Source organism: Eubalaena glacialis, chromosome 10 (genome assembly GCF_028564815.1).
Source record: "Eubalaena glacialis isolate mEubGla1 chromosome 10, mEubGla1.1.hap2.+ XY, whole genome shotgun sequence".
Taxonomy (NCBI): Eukaryota; Metazoa; Chordata; class Mammalia; order Artiodactyla; family Balaenidae; genus Eubalaena; species Eubalaena glacialis.
The window spans coordinates 37,095,800-37,112,311 of record NC_083725.1 but is presented as its reverse complement, the minus strand read 5'-3'; the positions used below and the strand labels follow the sequence as shown (position 1 = coordinate 37,112,311).

The 16,512-nt window shown below is 37.8% G+C and overlaps 1 protein-coding gene across 2 annotated transcripts in view; it reads left to right on the top strand.

Moving 5' to 3' along the window:
• The window catches only part of GUCY1A2 (guanylate cyclase 1 soluble subunit alpha 2), a 401,095-nt gene that overhangs the window by 250,331 nt on the left and 134,252 nt on the right, over positions 1-16,512 (top strand). The gene's annotated exons all lie outside the window — the stretch shown is intronic.

Below are 16,512 nucleotides of genomic sequence, written 5' to 3'. Positions count from 1 at the left end.
GTTAACCTTCTGAGGATTCTCCTGTATGTTATTTGTTGCTTTTCCCTTGTTGCTTTTAGAATTTTTTTGTGTGTGTTTAATTTTTTATAGTTTGATTAATATGTATCTTGGCATGTTTCTCCTTGGATTTATCCTGTATGAGACTCTCTGCACTTCCTGGACTTGACTATTTCCTTTCCCATGTTAGTGAAGTTTTCAACTATAATCTCTTCAAATAATTTCTCAGTCCCTTTCTTTTTCTCTTCTTCTTCTGGGGCCCCTATAATTTGAATGTTGGTGCATTTAATGTTGTCCCAGAGGTCTCTGGAACTGTCCTCAATTCTTTTCATTCTTTTTTCTTTAATCTGCTCTGTGGTAGTCATTTCCACTATTTTATCTTCCAGTTCACTTATTCATTCTTCTGCCTCAGTTATTCTGCTATTGATTCTTTCTAGAGAATTTTAAACTTCATTTATTGTGTTGTTCATCATTGTTTGCTCTTTAGTTCTTCTAGGTCCTTGTTAAATATTTCTTGTATTTTCTCCATTCCATTTTCCAAGATTTTGTGTCATCTTTACTATCATTACTCTGAATTCTTTTTCAGGTAGACGAGTATTTCCTCTTCATTTGTTTGGTTTGGTGGATTTTTACCTTGCTCCTTCATCTGCTGCATATTTCTCTGTCTTCTCATTTTGCTTAACTTATTGTGTTTGGGCTCCTTTTCTCAGGCTGCAGGTTCATAGTTCCCATTGTTTTGGTATCTTCCCCCAGTGGGTAAGATTGGTTCAGTGGCTTGTGTAGGCTTCTTGGTGGAGGGGACTGGTGCCTGTGTTCTGATGGATGGGGCTGGATCTTGTCTTTCTTATCAGCAGGGCCACGTCAAGTGGTGTGTTTTGGGGTGTCTGTGAACTTACTATGATTTGGGGCAGCCTCTTTGCTAATGGGTGGGGTTGTGTTCCTGTCTTGCTAGTTGTTTGCCATTGGGCATCCAGCACTGGAGCTTGCTGACCATTGGGTGGAGCTCGGTCTTACTGTTGAGACAGAGATCTCTGGGTGAGCTCTCGCCCATTGATATTACTTGGGGCCGGGAGGTCTCAGGTGGTCCAATGTCCTGAACTCAGCTCTCCCACCTCAGAGGCTCAGGCCTGACACCAGGACAGGGAACCAAGACACTGTCAGCCACACAGCTCATAAAAAAATGGAGAAAATAAATTAATTAATTAATTAATATAAAATTATTAAAAGAAAAAAGTTGTTAAAATAAAGAAGTAATAATAATTTTAAAAAGAGAGCAATGACACCAATAAACAAATCCACCAATGATAACAAGCGCTAAAAACTATACTATGATAAACGTAAAAATCAGTAAAAAGTCAGTTGCACACAGCAAATCCCAAGTCTACAGTTGCTCCCAAAGTACACCACCTCAATTTTGGCTTGATTATTTGTATATTCAGGTATTCCACAGATGCAGGGTATGTCAAGTTGATTGTGGGGATTTAATCTGCTGCTCCTGAGACTTGGAGAAATTTCCCTTTCTCGTCTTTGTTCACACAGCTCTTCCTGTTCAGGTTTCATTTTGGCCCCACCTCTGTTTGTAGGTCACCCTCAGACATCTGTTCACTGCCCAGACAGGAGGGGGTTAAATCAGCAGCTGATTAGGGGGCTCTGGCTCACTCATGCTGGGGGGAGGGAAGGGTACAGTAGTTATAATTAGAATGCGGGGCGAGCCTGCAGTCCAGAGCCCCATGTGAAGTTGCAACAGCCTGAGGTGCACGGTGTGTTCTCCCAGAGAAGTTGTCCCTGGATTACAGGACCCTGGCAGTGGTGGGCTGCACAGGCTTCCGGGGCAGGGTTGTGGATAGTGACCTGTGCTTGCACACAGGATTCTTGGTGTCTGCAGCAGCAGCAGCAGCATTAGCATTTCACGTCCATCTCTGGAGACTGAGCTGATAGCCACGGCTTGCTCCCATCTCTGGAGCTCGTTTAGCCAGTGCTCTGCCTTCTGTGGGTTGACAGAGAAGGAATGCCCTCTCCTCGCACACCCCAAAATCATGGTCTCTTGCCTCTTATGCAGGTCCAGACTTTTTCCCAGACTCCCTCCCGGTTAACTGTGGTGCCCTAGCCCCCTTCAGGCTGTGTTCACGCTGCCAACACCAGTCCTCTCCCTGGTATCTCACCTCTGAAGCCTGAGCCTCAGCTCCCAGCACCCCCCCTGGCAGGTGAGCAGACAAGCCTCTCAGGCTGGTGAGTGCTGGTCAGCACCAATCCTCTGTGTGGGAATCTCTCCACTTTGCCCTCTGCACCACTGTTGCTGCGCTCTCCTCCGTGGCTCCAAAGCTTTCCCCCCACCCACCCCTGTCTCCGCCAGTGAAGGAGCTTCCTAGTGTGTGAAAACTTTCCCTCCTTCACAGCTCCCTCCCAGAGGTGCAGGTCCCATCCCTATTCTTTTGTCTCTGTTTTTTCTTTTTTCTTTTGCCCTACCCAGGTATGTGTGGATTTTCTTGCCTTTTGGGAAATATGAGGTCTTCTGCCAGCATTCAGTAGGTGTTCTGTAGGAGTTGTTCCACATGTAGATGCATTTTTGATGTATTTGTAGGGAAGAAGGTGATCTCCACATCTTACTCCTCCACCATCTTGAAGGTCCCCCCACTTGGATGTATTTAATTGTACTCAACAAACTTTGGATCATTGAATACCTCTTGTGTCATATGATTCTCAGCATTTGGTGGGTGTGTGCAGGGATGGAGAGACGGTGACTGACTGGAAGTTTTAATATAAAGTTCTGAAAATTATGGATATGTCCGGAGAAGTTTATTGCCCCCACAATTAAGGCAAAACTCAGAGAAAAATTTATATGGCAATGGCTGGAGCTCAGGGTAGTGCTGCTTTTCTCCATTCTGAAGGCTTATTAGCACTTTTTAAAAAATGTGAATATCTGGGTGGATTTTGTATATTTTTAATTCACATCATACACCAGAAGTCTTCAAACTTTGAGAATCATAAAATTTACCTGGAAGCATGTGAGAATGCAGATAGCTTGGTCTTATACTTAGATTTTCTTTTAATAGATCTAGGTGGGGCCTAGAGATCTAATTTTTAATAAGTACTGTCTAGGTGATTCTTATGCGGGTGGTCCTGAATTTTGCATTCCAAAAGCTTGCTTAGCAGACAATTTCCACTCCAATGTAGAAACTGGACAAATGTAAAGCATTTAATAAAACTCTATTGGGCATCCTGATACTGTGCTAGGATTCAGGGATATAAAGTTAAATATAGCTAGTAGAGGGAGAGTATAAACACATACATGCACAAATGCACACACACCCCATACATACTGTAATATAGAATTATGTTCATCAAATATGTATGTAAGAAAGTCACAGACCCAGAAGTAAGGAAAGTAAACTTGAAAAAACGTGAGGGCTAAGTCTTGAGATAAACTTTGCCTGGTTTTCAGTTTTGTTTGACACGTGCACTAAAGGAGCTGTGTACTCAGTGAGGTGGGAAAAGTTTTTCTTCTTCTATTTTTGAGACTTCTTTCAAAATAATGAGTGCATCCATGAGGTCTTCAGGGACTTTAAAAGTAATAAATAAACCTAGTTTCAATCCATTCTCTGAATTAGGGTCTCTGAGAATGAGCCAGCTGTGAATTTAAAGCTACATTGGGGAAAATAGCTACCCACATGTAAAGATAAGAGTGGGCTTTAGGAGCAAATGACCTTTTGTTTTCAGAGGCTCTTCTCTGAATTATCAGTCTAGGTTAATGACAGTGCCAATCAAGGACTTTCAGTTCCTTGAATGGTGAGGGGTAACACCCATAGAAAGTTATAAATATTATGAGGTTATTTTATGACTCATCACAACTTAGTTCTTATTACTCATAACTTCACAAGAAGGACAAATACAGAGCTCGATCCTTTGCAATATTAATCTTAATATTTTTAAATTATTTCCAGAATATCAACCTTTAGCATCATGAAATAGGACTCTATAATGGAGACGCTATTATAATATTGAATGACTGCAGGATTATTTACAAAGCCTAAAAAGAACAGGTTAATAATAATTTTGATTTTAATAATAACATTTTATAGGTGGGGAATAAAAATGTTAAGGCAGATTCCCGATATAGTGTCTGACAAAAATGAATATTCATACGCCAGCTTGAAAGGCAGTAGAGGTTGCTTCTTGTTCCCCTGTGGAAGGTAGAGCCTCTTCTTGCTCAGTTTTGGTTACTGTTCAGTCTAGTCTCAGCAACTGAGACTAGGGATGCAAGTTTCTTTGTAGTTGGGGTGGAAAGGATGTAGTAATATCCAGGCTACCCCATCCTCCCAACCATCGTCTGTGATGCCTCAATTTTCTCTGGCACTTTTGGTACCAGTGAGCAACCTCTTTCAGGAAGGAGGCCTCCCACCACACACTATTCATGTTGGCAGGAATACCCTATAGAGTTCTGGCTCACCGTGGGGTAGAAGTCTCACAAAATACGTTGGTGTGGGGGGTTGGCTAAAATGGTGGCAACTAAAGAGGGTGCCATCTTCTCAATGACAGCAGAAGAGATGAGGAAAGTAAAGAAATTCATGGATGAAAAGCAGGTAGAGAGATGAGAATATTGGAGAAGGAAAAAGTGAAGGAAGTAGAGGAGGAGATGAAGTATCCATGGAGAGAGGAGAGAAGGTGGTGAAGGAAAATTAAGTGGTAGAGATGAAGGAGGGGACAAGGGCCTGGCCCCTGAATGTGATATCTTCAGAGACTTTCTTGAATCTGGATTTAGGGACAGTGAATGTTCAGGCTGACAGCATCTTCCTTCAATTGGAGCCCAAGTTTGGGCAAATGCAGTGGTACGTGGGTGAGGGTACAAGATTCATCAACCAAAAATATGGATGTGGACATTTGGAACAATCCACATCCAACAGTCATGCTTAAGGGCCACAATGTAGATTTGCTGAGGTTCATATTAATTAGGAATAAAGGAGTTCAGATAACCCAGGACAATCTACAACTTCAAGGTAATCTTTTGAGCAAACTCCTACTACAGAAACAAGGTGATTATTAACGAATATGAGATCAGAGCTTCTGGACAAGTGACATTTTTTTCCATTCCAAACATATGGTCAGGAGTCCTTCATCTGCAGGCGCAGGGCATCACCTGTAACTTTTTCACCTGGTTCTCAGACCATAGCCTCTCAGGATCTGACAAGATTGTTCTTATTAAAAGAAAACTGTGGCCCAACTCCTACAATACCACCTGCTATGTGAAGGGAAATCAGACTACTTTCAGAAGGGCAGCCCAGGGACACACTCAAAGCTATTTGGGTACTAGTGTGGTTAACTCCTACTTCTGGAAATTATCCCTGCTCCAGGGATATTTTTATTACCTTCCACTTATTGTTACACCTGTGCTTGGCCAACAGTGATGTTTATGTGCTGGCGTTTCTGCACCTTGGCTCCTCTGGACTGCCAGTGCTCTCAACTTCAATAATGTAGCTTTTATGGCCATAGCCATCACTTTGTTTAAGCCAAGAAAATGATGCTAAAGACTGCACTGCTTTCATCTACATTGCTTGAGCATTTGTTTTTGTCAGGGCCTTCCTACTTGCTTTTGATATATGTACTCATGAGTCATATTTGAAGAGAGCAAGTTTATCTTCAAGAAACACAACCTCAACAACAATAAAAACCTGGGTTCATGCCTGCTGTCTGTGGCAAACTGTTCATCTTCAAGTAGGTCCAGTGGATGTTCCATAGCCCTATCACCTCTGCTTGGCCACTGCCACCTGGATTTTCGTATTTGGCCAGGAGCCTATTTCACCCACCCAGCTGCTGAGTACCTGGAAAAACAGGAATATAAACAGCAGAGATCTGCTGAGTACGTATGAAATAAAGGGAGAAATGTAAAAGGTCTCTAAATTTACCCAAGTATACAGTTTTTCCTGGTCTTCTGCTACTTACAAGTTTTCATGAAGGCCTGTGCCATGCTCTACCTTTTTCTGGCCAGCCTTTTGGATAATCTATGTCCATACCACCAACAATCCTCTTGTCTGGTTTCTAGTCATCAAGTACCTCCAGAACTGTTTTGTGGACTCAGGGTGGCTGCCAATCATTAGAAAACTCCTCTACTGTACCCCTCTCCTTGTCACTCAGGAATTGAACCTAATATAAGACAGGTGATTGGGCTGGCAGGTGTGACCCAATCCTCACAGGAAGCACAAATATGGTATCCTTTCTGAAAATCAAGTGTTCTTAGCCACAATGACCTCATCATGCCCAGGTGACCAGGTGCTCTGTGAAATGCTAGGAGGGTAAAAGAAGACATTTTTCATTTTTAGGCTTACATCATATTCCAACACCTCTCTTCTCTCTCCTTCCCACCTCCATTTTTAAAGACTCTAGAGGCCAAAACCAGAAAGCAGAACAATTAGAAAAGCAGACTTTTTTTTTGATAAATCAATGCATTTAATATAAAATGGGCTCATAAAAATATGAAAGATGAGTAAATGTAAAACATAACTTAGGAATTATTTATAAGTATGGTATAAAAATCCAGAATCCATAAAGGAAAAAACTGGTACATTTGTCAGTAAAAATTCTAAAATATGTGTGCAACAAAAGTATCATTACAAAGTCAAAAGACCAACAAAACAAGACAAAAAAATGCAAATCTCATGACAGAAAAAGGCCTTAGTATACAAATAATTGTTACAAATCTCTTAGAAAAATGCCAATCAAAAAATTTGGAAAGTTGGTTCAAAACTAGAATTATAAATGAACAACAAAAAAGGAAGACCCTCAAACTCAAAACTAAGAAAATTAAAATGGGAAACCATTTTTAGCTGATCCATTTGGCAAAGATTTGTTTTTTTGTTTGTTTTTGTTTTTTTATTCTTGAATTTTATTTTATTTATTTATTTTTTATACAGCAGGTTCTTATTAGTTATCTATTTTATACATATTAGTGTATATATGTCAATCTCAATCTCCCAATTTGTCCCACCACCACCTCCACCACCCCTGCTTTCCCCCCTTGGTGTCCATATGCTTCTTCTCTGCATCTGTGTCTCTATTTCTACCTTGCAAACCAGTTCATGTGTACCATTTTTCTAGATTCCACATAAATGTGTTAATATACGATATTTGTTTTTCTCTTTCTGACTTACTTCACTCTGTATGACAGTCTCTAGGTCCATCCATGTCTCTGCAAATGACCCAATTTCGTTCTTTTTATGACTGAATAATATTCCATTGTATATATGTACCACATCTTCTTTATTCATTCATTTGTCAATGGGCATTTAGGTTGCTTCCATGACCTAGCTATTGTAAATAGTGCTGCAAAGAACATTGGGATGCATGTGTCCTTTTGAATTATGGTTTTCTCTGGGTGCATGCACAGTAGTGGGATTGCTGGGTCATATGGTAATTCTATTTTTAGTTTTTTAAGGAACCTCCATATTGTTCTCCATAGTGGCTGTATCAGTTTACATTCCCACCAACAGTGCAAGAGCGTTCCCTTTTCTCCACATCCTCTCCAGCATTTCTTGTTTGTAGATTTTTTGACTATGTCCATTCTAACTGGTTGGATGTGATACCTCATTGTAGTTTTAATTTGCCTTTCTCTAATAATTAACCTTGTTGAGCACCTTTTCATGTGCCTGTTGGCCATCTGTATGTCTTCTTTGGAGAAATGTCTACTTAAGTCTTCTGCCCATTTTTTGATTGGGTTGTTTGTTTTTTGATATTGAACTGCATGAGCTGCCTGTATATTTTGGAGATTAATCCTTTGTCAGTTGCTTCATTTGCAAATATTTTCTCCCTTTCTGAAGGTTGTCTTTTTGTCTTGTTTATGGTTTCCTTTGCTGTGCAAAAGTTTAAGTTTCATTAGGTCCCATTTGTTTATTTTTGTTTATATTTTCATTATTCTAGGATGAGGATCAAAAAAGATCTTGCTGTGATTTATGTCATAGAGTGTTCTTCCTATGTTTTCCTCTAAGGGTTTTATAGTGTCCAGTCTTACGTTTAGGTCTTTAATCCATTTTGAGTTTGTTTTTGTGTATGGTGTTAGGGAATGTTCTAATTTCATTCTTTTACATGTAGCTGTACAGTTTTCCTAACACCACTTATTGAAGAGACTGTCTTTTCTCCATTGTATATTCTTGCATCCTTTGTCATAGATTAGTTGACCATATGTGCGTGGGTTTATCTCTGGGCTTTCTATCCTGTTCCATTGATCTATATTTCTGTTTTTGTGACAGTACCATATTGTCTTGATTTGTAGCTAGTATAAAGGTACTATACTAGCTTTGTAGTATAATCTGAAGTCAGGGATTCCTCCAGCTCCGTTTTATTCCCTCAAGATTGCTTTGGCTATTCGGGGTCTTTTATGTATCCATACAAATTAAAAATGTTTAATTTCTAGTTCCGTAAACAATGCCATTGGTTATTTGATAGGGATTGCATTGAATCTGTAGATTGCTTTGGGTAGTATGGTCATTTTCACAATATTCATTCTTCCAGTCCAAGAATATGGTATGTCGCTTCATTTGTTGGTATCATCTTTGATTTCTTTCATCAGTGTCTTATAGTTTTCTGCATACAGGTCTTTTACCTCCTTAGATAGATTTATTCCTACGTATTTTATTCTTTTTGTTGCAATGGTAAATGGGAGTGTTTCCTTAATTTCTCTTTCAGATTTTTCATCATTAGTGTATAGGAATGCAAGAGATTTCTGTGCATTAATTTTCTATCCTGCAACTTTACCAGATTCATTGATTAGCTCTAGTAGTTTTTTGGTGGCATCTTTAGGATTTTCTACGTATAGTATCATGTCATCTGCAAACAGTGACAGTTTTACTTCTTCTTTTCCAATTTGTGTTCTTTTTATTTCTTTTTCTTCTCTGATTACCACAGCTAGGACTTCCAAAACTTTGTTGAATGATAGTGGTGAGAGTGGACATCATTGTCTTGTTCCTGATCCTAGAGGAAATGCTTTCAGTTTTTCAGCATTGAGAACAATGTTGGCTGTGGGTTTGTCATATAATGCCTTTATTATATTGAGGTAGGTTCCCTCTATGCCCACTTTCTGGAGAGTTTTTATCCTAAATAGGTGATGAATTTTGTCAAAAGCTTTTTATGCATCTATTGAGATGATCATATGGTTTTTATTCTTCAATTTGTTAAAATGGTGTATCACATTGATTGGTTTGCATATATCAAAGAATCCTTGCATCCCTGAGATAAATCCCACTTGATCATGGTGTATGATCCTTTTAATGTGTTGTTGGATTCTGTTTGCTAGTAGTTTTTTGAGGATTTTTGCATCTATATTCATCAGTGATATTGGTCTGTAATTTTCTTTTTTTGTAGTATCTTTTTCTGGTTTTGGTATCAGGGTGTTGGTGGCCTCATACAATGAGTTTGGGAGTGTTCCTTCCTCTGCAATTTTTTGGAAGAGTTTGAGAAGGATGGGTGTTAATTCTTCTCTGAAGGTTTGATAGAATTCGCCTGTGAAGCCATCTGGTCCTGGACTTTTGTTTGTTGGAAGATTTTAAATCACAGTTTCAATTTCAGTGCTTGCAATTGTTCTGTTCATATTTTCTATTTCTTCCTGGTTCAATCTTGGAAGATTGTGCTTTTCTAAGATCTTTTCCATTTCTTCCAGGTTGTCCATTTTATTTGCATATAGTTGCTTGTAGTAGTCTCTCATGATCCTTTTAATTTCTGCAGTGTCAGTTGTTACTTATCCTTTTTCATTTCTAATTCTGTTGATTTGAGTCTTCTCCCTTGTTTTCCTCATGAGTCTGGCTAATGGTTTATCAATTCCGTTTATCTTCTCAATGAACCTTCTTTTAGTTTTATTGATATTTCCTATTGTTTCCTTTATTTCTTTTTCATTTATTTCTGATCTGATCTTTATGATTTCTTTCCTTCCGCTTACTTTGTGTATTTTTTTTCTTCTTTCTCTAACTGCTTTAGGTGTAAGGTTAAGTTGTGTATTTGAGATTTTTCTTGTTACTTGAGGTAGGATTGTATTGCTATAAACTTTCCTCTTGGAACTGCTTTTGCTGCATCCCATAGGTTTTGGATTGTCATGTTTTTGTTGTCATTTGTCTCTAGGTATTTTTGGATTTCCTCTTTGATTTCTTCAGTGATCTCTTAGTTATTTAGTAATGTATTGTTTAGCCTCCATGTGTTTGTGTTTTTTACGTTTTTTTCATTGTAATTTATTTCTAATCTCATAGCATTGTGGTCAGAAAAAATGCTTGATATGATTTCAGTTTTCTTAAATTTACTGAGTCTTGATTTGTGACCCAAGATGTGATCTATCCTGGAGAATGTTTTGTGCACTTAAGAAGAAAGAGTAATCTGCTGTTTTCAGGTGGAATGTCCTATAAATATCAATTAAGTCCATCTGGTATAACATGTTATTTAAAGCTTGTGTTTCCTTATTTATTTTCATTTTGGATGATCTGTCCATTGGTATAAGTGAGGTGTTAAAGTCCCCCACGATTATTGTGTTACTGTTGATTTCCTCTTTTATAGCTGTTAGCATTTGCCTTATGTATTGCGGTGCTCCTATGCTGGGTGCATATATATTTATAACTGTTATATATTCTTCTTGGATTGACCCCTTGATCATGTAGTGTCCTTCCTTGTCTCTTGGAACATTCTTTATTTTATAGTCTATTTCATCTGATATGAGTATTGCTACTCCAGCTTTCTTTTGATTGCCATTTGTATGGAATATCTTTTTCCATCCCCTCACTTTTCGTCTCTTTGTGTTCCTAGGTCTGAAGTGGGTCTCTTGTAGACAGCATATACACAGGTCTTTTTTTTGTATCCATTCAGCGAGCTAGTGTTTTTTGTTTGGAGCATTTAATCCATTTACATTTAAGGTAATTATCAATATGTATGTTCCTATTACCATTTTCTTAATTGTTTTGGGTTTGTTTTTGTAGGTCCTTTTCTTCTCTTGTGTTTCCCACTTAGAGAAGTTCCTTTAGCATTTGCTGTAGAACTGGTTTGGTTGTTCTGAATCTTCTTAGTTTTTGCTTGTCTGTAAAGCCTTTGATTTCTCCATCAAATCTGAATGAGATCCTTGCCAGGTAGAGTAATCTTGGTTTTCTGTTCTCCCTTTCATCACTTTAAATATATTGTGCCACACCCTTCTGGTTTGTAGAGTTTCTGCTGAGAAATCAGCTGTTAACCTTATGGGAGTTCCCTTGTATGTTATTTACCTTGCTGCTTTTAATAATTTTCCTTTGTCTTTAATTTTTGTCAATTTGATTACTATGTGTCTTGGCATGTTTCTCCTTGGGTTTATCCTGCCTGAGACTCTCTGTGCTTCCTGGCCTTGGGTGGCTATTTCCTTTCCCATGTTATGGAATTTTTCCACTATAGTCTCTTCAAATATTTTCTCAGGTCCTTTCTCTCTCTCTTCTCCTTCTGGGACCCCTATAATGTGAATGTGGTGTGTTTAATATTGTCCCAGAGGCCTCTTAGTCTGTCTTCATCTCTTTTCATTCTTTTTTATTTATTCTGTTCCACAGCAGTGATTTTCGCCATTCTGTGTTCCAGGTCACTTATCTGGTCTTCTGCCTCAGTTATTCTGCTATTGAGTCCTTTTAGTGTATTTTTCTTTTCAGTTATTGTACTGTTCATCTCTGTTTGTTTGTTCTTTGATTCTTCTAGGTCTTTGTTAAACATTCCTTGCATCTTCTTGATCTTTGCTTCCATTCTTTTTCTGAGGTCCTACATCATCTTCACTATCATTACTCTGAATATTTTTTCTGGAAACTTGCCTATCTCCACTTCATTTAGTTGTTTTTCTGGGGTTTTATCTTGTTCCTTCATTTGGTACCTAGTCCTCTGCCTTTTCATTTTGTCTATCTTTCTTTGAATGTGCTTTTCATTCCACAGGCTGCTGGATTGTTGTTCTTCTTGCTTCTATTGTCTGCCCTCTGCTGGATGAGGCTATCTAAGAGGCTAGTGCAAGCCTCCTGATGGTAGGAACTGGTGGTGGGTATAGCTTGGTGTTTCTGTGGTGGATAGAACTCAGTAAACTTTAATCCACTTGTCTGCTGATGGATGGGACTGAGTTCCCTTCCTGCTGGTTGTTTGGCCTGAGGCAACCCAATACTGGAGGCTACAGGATCTTTGGTGGGGCTAATGGTGGACTACAGGTGGTCTCATGCCAAGGAGTACTTCCCAGAACTTCTGCTGCCAGTGTCCTTGTCCCTGTGGTGAGCCACAGCTGCTCCCCACCTCTGCAGGAGACCCTCCTACACTAGCAGGTAGGTTTGGTTCAGTCTCCTATGGCATCACTGCTCCTTCCGCCTGGATCCTGGTGTGCACACTACTTTGTGTGTGCCTTCCAAGAATGGAGTGTCTGTTTCCTGCAGTCCTCTTGAAGTCCTGAAATAAAATCCCGCTAGCCTTCAGAGTTTGATTCTCTGGGAATTCCTCCTCCCATTGCCCAACCCCCAGGTTGGGAAGCCTGATGTGGGGCTCAGATCCTTCACTCCAGTGGGTGGACTTCTGTGGTATAATTGTTCTCCAGTTTGTGAGTCACCCACCCAGCGGTTATGGGATTTGATTTTGTTTTGATTGCACCCCTCCTACCATCTCATTGTGGCTTCTCCTTTGTCTTTCGATGTGGGGTACCTTTCTTGGTGAGTTCCAGTGTCTTACTGTCGATGATTGTTGAGCACTTAGTTGTGATTCCAGTGTTCTCGCAAGAGGGCATGAGCACAAGTCCTTCTACTCTACCATCTTGAACCAATCTAGAAAAGCAGACTTTCTAATTTGTTTCTCCTCTTGATTGTGTCCAGATGAAGAGAGGGAGGCTGTCCAGTAAGGTAGACTGTCAGAGTTCTCTGACTCTCTACTATTATGCCCTCTCCCCAAACTCCCTTTCACAAGTTCTACAAAGTTCAAAGGAAGATAATCCCAGGACTATGGGATGGAAGGACTGAGGTGGTCATGAGTTTCATGGGGCAGAGATTATTTATTGCCCAGTTGTGTGCAGTGTTCTTGTAGGGTAATCCTAGCCCCAGTACCACCCTCACCCTTATTTACAACACACACATTCTTTCTTCCCCACTGTGTGCAAATTTCCAAGAAATTTCCCAGATAATTCTTGAACATTAATCTGGATGGGAGGGAGAAGAAAACATGAGGATGAGCTTCTATTAGAAAGTATAAATAAATTATTTTAAATAATTAATCTAAAGCTAAAGTAAAGTAAATAAAAAGGGTGAATGCATAACTCTAAGAAGTTTATTTATACCACCTTTATTTCTTGAATAATGTAGGGAGTTTGATTATAAAGTGTTGAGAAGATATACTGAGATAGATGAATTCTTTAAAGTTTGATAAAAGCAGGTATAATAATATGTGGGACAACAGTTGTTACATAATATTTTTAGTATTTAAGCCTCCTTTTTTATGTTCAGAGAAGGATGTAAGGTTTTTCTGACATTTGCATAAGCTCTATCTTTTCCATCTCCAAGTTTAGTTTAGTCATCTTTATTTTTATCTAATGTCATTTAAGAACAGGTTGGAGATACTGAAAATAAATGAGATGCACTATTTTAGATGGTGTCTATTAAAAAAACACTGAGACAATTATAAAGGAATTCAGATCATAGTCAACTTTTTGGACAGTTTTTTGGTAATATGTTTATAATGTCTACTTGTTTAACTTTGTTTTAACTCAAGGAAACAGCCTCAAAAGAAATTTAACTGATATATAATACTTTCACTTTCCCTGCTCCTTTTGAAGCAAAGGTGACATAATTTTGAAGGGAATCCAGTAAAATTTCCACATGTATTCAATTCTGCTAAATTTGTATAGACCTGACTTAGATGAAGGGAGAGGAGAAAAGAATAGAGCTTTAATGGAAAGCTGCATTACTAAGGTGTTTCATCCAAGATTTTCGGTTAAGATACTGAATATATCTACAAGGAAAGAAAAACATCTCAAGGATGTATTACTTTACAGACATCTAGCTATTTGAAAATTTCTAAGCGATCACATGTTCATTCATGTTCTCATTTGTACTATTCACCAGATATTTCTGACCCTTCTCTGAGCACAAGGTTGGTTGCATTTTCCCATCTCCTTTATGTCAAACATGGTCACGTGACTTGCTTTGACGAATGAATCATGAGAAAAAGCCATATACGTCACTTCTGGGAGGAAGCTTTAAGAGCTAGTGTATAATCAGAACCTCTTTTCTTCTGACATGGCAACCAGCTTCAGATGAGGAGATTCTATTAGCATTGTCCCTGGAGTGAAGAGATGTGGCACAATGTTTCTCTCCTCTACCCCAATCCCCTAACCCCCATGCATATGCAACATGAATCAGAAAAAAACCTTTGCTATTTTAGAGCATTACGATTTGCAGGTTGTATTGTTACTGCAGCATAATCTAGCCTGCCATGATGACAACAACATATTTTAGAATTTTTTTTTTTATGTTGGGTGTTTAAGAATAATTGTGAAAATTCCACATCTTAATCTATGGGTTTTTTGCTGTCTATTTCTTACCTAGCTCTTGATCCTATTATTTCTGATAGCTAGTCTGGATTTAAATATTTGGAATCTAAATGTTATGTAATCTTACATGAATGGATTTTAATGTGAATTTCTTATATTTATGTTGTGTACTTAATTTGATTTTTTTTTTGTCATTTGTTAACATATTGGTCCATCTTCTCCATACTATTACATTATATATACCTAATGAGAAAGTACAACATATAACTAACTAATCTTTATATATGCCTATGGTACAAATTCTAGAAATACACATTTAGTGGTATTCAATACATTTTTACTGAAATGATAGTGGAGATAATACTGATGAGAAGTTTGATGATGATAGAGACTCCAAGAAAAGATCATGCTCCAGGAACATGCATGTTCAGAGTGACTGGAGAGCAGTTCAATTTATACAAATAATTTACTGCTTATGTGTTCTAATATTTGAAAATCAGAAGTTAGTTTCAAATTATATAACTAACAGCATTCTAGATGTTTTAATTGTATAGAAATACAAAAGTATGAGATAAATCTGAGGTTTAGCAAAAGACATTGTGTTTTTAGGGGGAAATGGTAAATGACCACATTTCAGACATTTGCTATTTGCTGGTTTTCTTCCTCAGTGAGAGTTTTTTGGTGGAACTATATTTTAGTATTTAGAATAAAACTTTTGCTGACTCACATTGCATCATCTTTCTGTTCTTACCATACAATTTTAATTTCCATTTTCTGGCCTCAGAAAACAGATCCTGAAGTGAAGATGTGGAACTTCATGATAGGTCTGAGTGTATTTGAATCATTTTTGATGCATATTTCCTGATAAGATTCAGATAATCATTGATAATTTTGGCATCTCTAGTTTCATGAGATTCATAAGCGCTGTCATCACATTCCCTAAATTTGTGCTCACAGAATTTAATGCAGAGAAGCTTTTTAATATTAAAGTGTTAGGATTCATTCACATGAAATTTAATTATTGCTGTTAAATCTTAACTAATAGAATATTTTATAATTCTTGTTATATTTATGATAGAAGCATCTCCAGTAATTTAGAGACAATTTTTTCCTACCCAGATCTACATGGCACACAGGTCTACATGGTGCTCATAAAATAAATGGGGCAAATGAACAACTGATTAGAATAACTGTTATTGTAATCATAGTTAAATATGGTTGATTATTTATTCATTTGATAGTTATTTATTAAATAGCTATATTTAAGACACTATCATGAGCACTATGAGTACAGACATTAAAAGGACATGATCCCATTCTTAAAGAGCTCACTTTGTAGCTGTGGATACATATTGATTATATATTGATACATATTGATTATAACCTATGATGAAAGCTATAATATAGAGGTGTGCTGTTGAAACAGAGTAGAAGAAAGGATTAGTTTTGCTACTAAGAACTAATGGAAGGACCATGGAGTGATTCACAGAAAAAATGATATTGGAATTGGACATTTAATGCAATATTTCATCACTTTTCTCTAATTAAAATATTAGAGCTGTTGAACATAATCACCATATCTACCTTGGATAATTAGAAAACTTTCCTCTAGAAATGAGTTGTGCTTAACTTTTATACCATGTTCTATGCTTTGGAATTTTGGAAGTTTTAACCCTGGGTAAATATTGAAAATATTTAACAATCACAATAGCCATTCAAAATGGTTGCTGACATGGTCTGGAAAGACTCTTGACAGTGCCTGTTAACTCTTTAATTGTAAGATTATGGATGGGTTTCTGTGCATGAATTTCTCATCTCTCAAATATAACCAATACTAGTTTCTTCCATTTAGGATATTTGTGAGGATTTAATGAGATAATGCATGTAAAGCAGTTGATGCAATTAATGGTAGAGAGTATGAATTCAAGAAGTGTTATGTGTTATAATTATTAAGAGTAAATAAGAATAGACTAGACAACAAATTACAGATATATCAAAAAGTGTGACACCTGAAACTAACACAACATTGTAAA